This window comes from Bos taurus, chromosome 4 (assembly GCF_002263795.3).
Source record: "Bos taurus isolate L1 Dominette 01449 registration number 42190680 breed Hereford chromosome 4, ARS-UCD2.0, whole genome shotgun sequence".
In the NCBI taxonomy this organism is placed as follows: Eukaryota; Metazoa; Chordata; class Mammalia; order Artiodactyla; family Bovidae; genus Bos; species Bos taurus.
The window spans coordinates 95,626,912-95,634,403 of NC_037331.1; the positions used below are offsets into that span (position 1 = coordinate 95,626,912).

At 49.9% G+C, this 7,492-nt stretch overlaps 1 non-coding gene across 1 annotated transcript; it reads right to left on the bottom strand.

Annotated features, from left to right (window-relative positions):
• Positions 1 to 4,938: 4,938 nt before the first annotated feature.
• Positions 4,939 to 5,010, bottom strand: MIR320B (microRNA mir-320b). Its single transcript, NR_030877.1, has one exon. It is a non-coding gene; the product is annotated as a microRNA mir-320b (primary transcript).
• Positions 5,011 to 7,492: the final 2,482 nt, after the last annotated feature.

A 7,492-nucleotide genomic window follows, 5' to 3' on the forward strand; every position in this document is an offset into this window, starting at 1 on the left:
ATGGACTGTAACATAAATACATACCTTCATTTCACATGTTGCAGACACTGATAGGGGAGGTGAAGTAACCTGCCCTATCAGTGGGCGGGTCTAGAACCATCTTCTCCCAACTCTTGTCCAGTTTCCTCCTCCTCCAATATGCAGATCTGTCTAGTTTCTGACTATGGGGTGATCATACCCATTATACCTACCTTCTGGAATTTCCAGGAAGACCTAGGTATCAGATGTGAATATACCTGAATGAGTTAAAGGGGAAAATATGATCATGGACACAATGAATGGGGTACTGAAAATATAGCAATAATAACAATTCAGAAATGAGTAGGTCAGCGTCCTAATTCCACTGGTGGTGACTAACTAGGCATCTTTGTGTGAATCATGGTTTTCAAGTTTGGGTGCCTCAACCTTCAATTCCCACACATTTTATTGAGCACCTACTAAACGCACAGCATTCTGCGGGATCCAGTGAAGGACATGGTGTGGTGCCAGTCCTGGAAGATGCATACTCCCCACACACAGACACACACATGGGGGAGAAGGACAAGCTAAAAGACAGGACCAGGCAGCAGTGGAGAAGTGCCTGGTGAGTGGGGTTGACAGGTGTGAGGAAGACCAGGGCGAGGACCTGGAGGTGCTTGCCTCAACACTCTGAGATCACTGCTCCGCCACAGGACACTCAAGGGCCAGGGATCATCCACTGAAGAAACTCCTAATGAAAAACCACAATTTAGCCAAAAAGTCAATACCCAGCTCTTTTCCCCGAGTCACAGAGATTTTTTCAAACCCTCAAACTCCACGCCAGCCTCTGCATCCAGAGGGCCCAAGCTCACCCCTGTGCAGACCCATTTCTGTCTCACTCCGAGCTCTCACTGCCAACACTTGGGCCTTTCTGGTCCCCTCCTACAGAGTCAACAAAGGAAGATTGTGTTATTCCTCAGGGCTGCAAACTGGGTGGCTTAAAACTGTAGAACGGATCATCTCCTGGTCCTGAAAAAGCCTGAAATCCAGTGGAGTAGACCGCACTCTGTCTGAAACCTACAGAGAGGATCCTTTCCTGGCCTCTTGCAGCTTCTGCTGGTTTGCCGGCCATATGTGGTGCTCCCTGCTTGCAGCTGCATCACTCCAGTCTCTTCACCTTCACGCAGCATCCTCCCTAAGTCTCTGTGTATCCCCGCGGCCCATCCCGTCTTCTTAGAAGTACTCCAGTCCTATGACACCCTAGTCCACTACGACCTCGTCTAGACTAATTACATTTGCAGTGACTCTATTTCTAAGTAAGGCACGTTCCAAGGCTCCAGGGATTAGAACTTCAGCATATCCTTTTTTTTTTTTTTTTTTGAGGAAGGACACAATACAACTCATAACAGGAACCCAGAACTACATCAGGTATCTTCTGCACACATGCTGGAAATGGGTGTATCTGATGTGGGTGTGTTTTTCCATGAGTGTGTGCAGAGTGTCCGTTATGCCTCCAAGTTGGGGGAACACCGATACGTGTAGATTTTGACAAACAGACGCATTGGGCTACTGTTTACGTATTCATTGTCAAAGTCGGTTGTTTAAGTAAAAGCATATGCCTTGATGAGGGTTCCCAGGTGGCTCAGGTGGTACAGAACACACCTGCCAATGCAGGAGACGTGGGTTTGATCCCTGGATCAGAAGATCCCCTGGAGAAGGAAATGGCAACCCGCTCAGTGTTCTTGCCTGGAGAATCTCATGGGCAGAGGAGCCTGGTGGGCTACAGTCCATGGGGTTGCAAAAGAGTTAAACACAGCTTAGCATCTAAATGAAACAAAACCAAATATTCCTTGTTGATGACCTTAAGTGCATTTGGGATGCTGTTTGATTTTAGATGAGGATGCTAAGTATAGCGAACTCTCTAACGCTAACTCTGACCAAGGCCAAAGGCCACACCAGTTCCATCCTGGAGAACTGAGGTCCAAAGGGGAGCAGACATAGTGGATTTGCTACTTCTTTTAGCTGCTGTAGGTATTTGCTTGTGGTTTGTGTTTTCAGCAGCGTAAGCGCCGATCTCTGCATGTGATTGTGTGTGTGTGTGTGTGTTATTCATTCTCATCTCTCTCCACACATTGTCAATGTGTGAGGTGTGAAGGGTACACAGAGAAGAAGGGTGGTGTCTTTGATGTGAAAACAATCTCCAAAACAATGGAATGTCACAAACCAGGCAGAAGTCAGGTATGTCAAAGAAGGACACGCCCGTGGTGTCTGTGGCTGTGTTCCTCCACTGAGCACACCTCTTACCTGGCTGACTCTTCTTTCTGGGAAGCTCCCTTTCTTTTCCCAGGAGATGCCCGGGGTCAAGGTCACTTTCCAGGGTGGAACTTTCTGCGGCTCAGTCAGGTTCTTCCCAGCCTAGTTGCTAGGCGATGATGGTGCGCACCAGCGGGGCTGTTCCTGCCGGGGCAGCTGGCTCACCCTCCCATCTGCAATTTAAATTCCCTGACAGGCAGAAGCAGCCAAGCTGTTCACTTGAGATTGCAAAAAGTTAGATTGAAATACAAGGAATATCCAGTGCCTCGAGCCCTTCATAAATTTTGCTTTGATAGTAACGGAGAGAGACGGGGAGCGAGGGGGAGAGAGAGGGAGCTGAGAGGGGAACGTGTTGTGGTTTAGACTTACACGCTCGATTGACATTTGATCAACGTGTCCCAGGCCTCCCCGCTGCCCCAGGTCTTCTCTCCTGGCCTCCCCGGGCTTCTTCTCGTCCCTTTTCCGCGCATCTCCCTGTCCTGCAGTTTGGGTTGAGTGAGCCTCTGAGCATCTCTTCTGCCTTTCCAGAGCCGTCTGGACAAGAAGAAGCAGGCAGATAGCCACTGGCTGATCAACCGCCCCATGCAGGTCCCACTGTGACCCGGTTCCCAGGCCCTCCCGCTCCTGGGCCAACCTGCACCCCTCGAAGGTCTGCAAAGATACGCTTCCTTGGCGATGCCCGGAGCAACAGCTGCATTGACAACAGCTGGATTCTCCAGTCTGCTGGGTCTTTGACTGGTGTTCTCAGGGCCACCTGAGGCTTAGCCTCTGGCCCTGATGGGACCCCCAGGAAAAGCTGACCCCCTCTATCCTCTGAAGCTGCTATAGGGCTAAGGTGGCAGGGAGTTCCGCAGCAGAACCTCTGTAATTTTCCAGCTCAGACCCGTGAGAGAAGAATCAAATGCAGAGAAGGAGCCGTGAAACCCACTTCTCGGGAGACTGGAGTCTGTGATTAGCTCCCCTCTTCAATCTCTCTTCTTCTCTCCTCGCTTTCACTCCTGGGCCCTGCCCTTTCAACCTCACGCTCGTCCAGCTCTTTCTCATTCACTTTTCTTTCCTTTTCTCCCTGTTCCTCAAAAACTGTTCTTGCAGCCTCTGGCATTCCAGCTTCTGTCAGTGGGAAAGGGGGACACAGCTGGACTCCAGGACCTCAGGGAGAGAGCTGTCACCTCCACACGCCACCCTGGTCACCACCGAGCGGGATGTGGAAGTGAAAATGGTGGTCCTGAGGGAACCATACACAGGTCTTACCCTCTTGGCTTTCCCTCTGAAACCAGATTATTTATACCCCATGTACTACAAGAATAGGACCATTCTCAGACAATACGACAAGTATCTTGGGCATTGAGGGGGCTTAAGAGTGAAATGAAACCACTTATCACCTCCTAGGATAGTTATAATTAAAAAAACTTGAAAATAAGTATTGGTGAGGATATGGAGCAATTGAAGCCTTCATGCCTTGCTGATGGAAAACTAAAATGGTTCAGTCACTGGGAAAAACAGTTTGACGGCCCCTCAAAAAGTTAAACAGAGAGCTACCATATGACCCAGCAATTCCATGCCTAGCATGTACCCAAGAGGATTCAAAATAGATGTTCGTACACCCGTATTTGTAGCATCACTGTTCACAATTTTATATATATATATATATATACACACACACACACACACACATATTCACAATGTGTATATATATATATATGTATATATATATGTGTGTGTATGTAATGAATATTATTCAGCCATAAAAATAAACGAAATCTTGATATGTATTACAACATGATGCATGGACCTTGAAAATATGCTGAGTGGAACAGTCTGACACAGAAGGATAAACGTTGTATAATTTCACTTATGTGCAGTACCTGGAATAGACAAATGTATAGAGATAGAAGGTAGAATAGTGGTTAGCTGGGATGAGGGCAGGGAGAATGGGGAGTTACTGTTTATTGGGAATAGAGTTTATGTTGGGGGTGTCGGGGATGATGACAAACTTTGGTGTATAAACGCTGGTGATAGTATAAAACCTTGTGAATGTACTTAATGCCATCAAATCGTGTACTTACAAATAGCTAAAACGATGAATACGTATGTTTCGTGACAATAAAAGGGTGAAATGAAGCAGCAAGTCTGGGAGGAAATTCCTAGTATGATAGGGTGGGGGAGGGGAGGAGGAGGTGCCCAGCAGAATCTCGGGCTTGGCTGGCCCATGGCATCTGGAGAGGGAGTCTAGTGAAGACAGTGAGAACGTCAGGAGTGAGCGAGTCCGTGGCGAACATCAACTACTCCCAGTATACAAAACCAAGGCCGGAGATCTGAGGGTCTGGAGGAAAACTAAACACATGGGAGGGGGTCTGGCCATCCCGTGGGAAATTAGAGTTGACATCCCTCCCAGCTCTGCTCCTGGTGCTGGAAACAGTTGCAAATGTCCATCCCAGCAGGCCTGATGGGAAAGTTGGAAGGACCTGCCGTGAGGTGGGAGAGGGCTAGGGGAACTGCAAGGCAGCCGTAGGCTTGAGGGACTCTTGTGGGTTTCAGCAGGATTCTGGGCTGCCCACTGGCTTCTGTTTCCTGCTACTCCCCAAGTCCAATGAGAGCACCCCCCACTCCCATCCCCACCCCTGGCTGAGCCTTGGGGTCCACTGCTCCTCTGGAGAGGAATAGACTAGAACCGAGGACCACCCTCTCAACCCAGCTCTAAGGGGCCCAGGAAGCTCTGTGGAGGGCCGGTGATGCTCTTAGATCAGCAGCAGGTGGAGACTGGACTTCTAGCATCTGTGATGGCACTGGAGGTGGGGTTGTACCTGGATTCTCTCTCTCCCCCTCATGATGGCCCCACAGGATACACTACTCACCTTTGTCTTCTCTCTCCCCGACCCCGCTGCCATCCATCCCTTCTGCCCTCCCCACAGGAGACCATGGGGGCAGTGGTGTCTGAGGCAGGTGGCTGCCCACCAATTCCAGGTGTATTCAAAGCCAATGGCCCTGCTTTCTCAGGTAAGCCCGACCAGCTTCCCTCCACCATTTGATCTTTATGCTGCTCATGCATCTCATGGTTACAAATAGCTCAACCTCTCCGGTGCTGACAGCAGCACTGGGACATTACGGTAATGTGCCCATTCAAATCAAGTGCAGGCAAAGATTGCTACAGCAGCTTTTCGCCACGGAACATTTAGCTTTCAATAATAGCATTTTGGGTCCCTCTGGAACCGTCCTCCACAGATGCACCTGGGATATGGCTCTCCCTCTCCCCCGACCCCTGCAACCCGGGAAGCTGAAGAGGGGCAAAGATCATTCTTGTTTTTGTTGATGAGGAAGTGGAAATTCGAAGAAGGGAACATCAGGCAGGAAATAAGAGTGCTAGGACTGTTATCACAATGATGATGCCGATGATCATCGTAATAATGATTCTTTGTGTGCGCTTGCTGGATGCTGCGTGCTGGGGAAGCAGTTTGGCTGCACTGGGGTAGGTGATGAAGTTCAGGAGCTGTCTCAGGAACAGGGACAGAGGGAACCTTGCTTTCCAGCTGGTTCCCACTGATGCTCTTGACCTCTCTGCAAGGTAAATTCAACTCAGGGCTGGGTCCCAGGACGATTCGAAATTCAGAGAAAGCTGTCCTTCCCTTCCTGCCTCTAGGCCCCTATCCTAGGGTCCTCAGGCTGTCCCTGGGACGCTGACCCTGCAGCGTTGCCCTTTCCTACTCCAAATCCTCTGGACTTAGCTCCAGGCAGCCCCTGCCTTCCAGGAGGCTGACTGCTAAAGCAGATCATCTGACTTTCACCTTCTGGATCCAACCCCCCACTGCCCCGCACAGCATTTTTATTTATACAACCTTGACAATGCCTTGCCTTAAGGTGAGAGTCCAAGGACATGGGCAAGAGCTAAGATGGAAATACCAGCGACATTTCAGAGTCAGAGTCCACGCAGAGAAGATGGCCCTGGCTCTGTCTGCATCTTCCCACCGCAATTGCCCATTTCATGGGAAAGAAAAAAGACCAGGGTACCTTTACCCCCATTTGCTAACGCTGCTACATGTTTGTTACCTAAGAGAATTTTCCAGGACACATCTCTGAGTTATAAAGCAAGGTATTAGAAGGTCCGTCTTGCAGGTGAGAAAACTGAGGCATGGAGCAAACACACTTAGTCAAAGATAAACGGTAAGTGGTAGAAATAGAAGCAGACCCTATAATGGTAGAAATAGACCCAGACCCCAGATTTCCTCGTCCTGGGTGCTTCCTGCTGCTACACTGTGCTTTGGCTCAGGCTCAAAGTGGCCCAAACAGACATTGTTTAACTGGGGTGACTGAGTAAAATCTTCACTGATGCTGTGGCTCCCCTGGGCTCTTTGTTGGGCCATTCACTCCATTGACACAGCTTGGTCTTTGAAGAAGTGAGAGGGGCTTCTGGAAATACATGGAGAGGACGAAGGGGAGAGAAGGCCTCTGCCTTTGACCTAAATCCCAAATAAAAGTCTCTCTGCCTGAAGAATTAGGCAGCAGGAGATGTAAGAGAGGTGTGTTCAATCCTTGGGTCAGGAATATCCCCTGGAGGAGGGCATGGTAACCCTCTCCAATATTCTTGCCTGGAGAATCCCATGGACAGAGGAACCTGGTGAACTATATAGTCCATAGGATCACAAGGAGTTGGACACGACTGAAGCGACTAACACAAATGCATGAATTTTCCTCCTTCCCAATTCCCACACCCTCCCCATCTGGGTCTTTAGAGGACAGACTCGGCTCCTACACTCAGGAAAAGGGAGGCCTTCTGGTTCATTTCCACCGACCCTGCTCTGTAAGCCCTTCCTACGGGAGGATGCAGGCCAGTAGACTGATTTTTCAAAGGACCATCTCTGAGCGCAGGCTGGGACCTGCGATTCACTGTAGTAACAGCAGAGGGCGCTCCTGACCTTGGAGAACGACTCATTACCAGCCCTTCCTTAGCCCTGTGCGTCAGTCAGTCGGGCTTCTTTGGGGCTGTGTGGGAGGAAAGTGCGGGCAATACTTTGCCCACTTCTGCCTGGGGAGTCGCAGGCAGACTGGAGACCCAGGCACACCTGTGTCCCCGCTCTCCACTTCCTCCTCTGTCTTCTGGCTCAGTCTCCAGGGAGGCAGAGGAATGGTAGGGTGTGGCAGACAGAGGAAGAGACTGCTGGGCTTGTGGGGACGCTGCTGCCATGTGGACACGTTGGCTTGAATCAGTATCCTCATGTGATGGCCT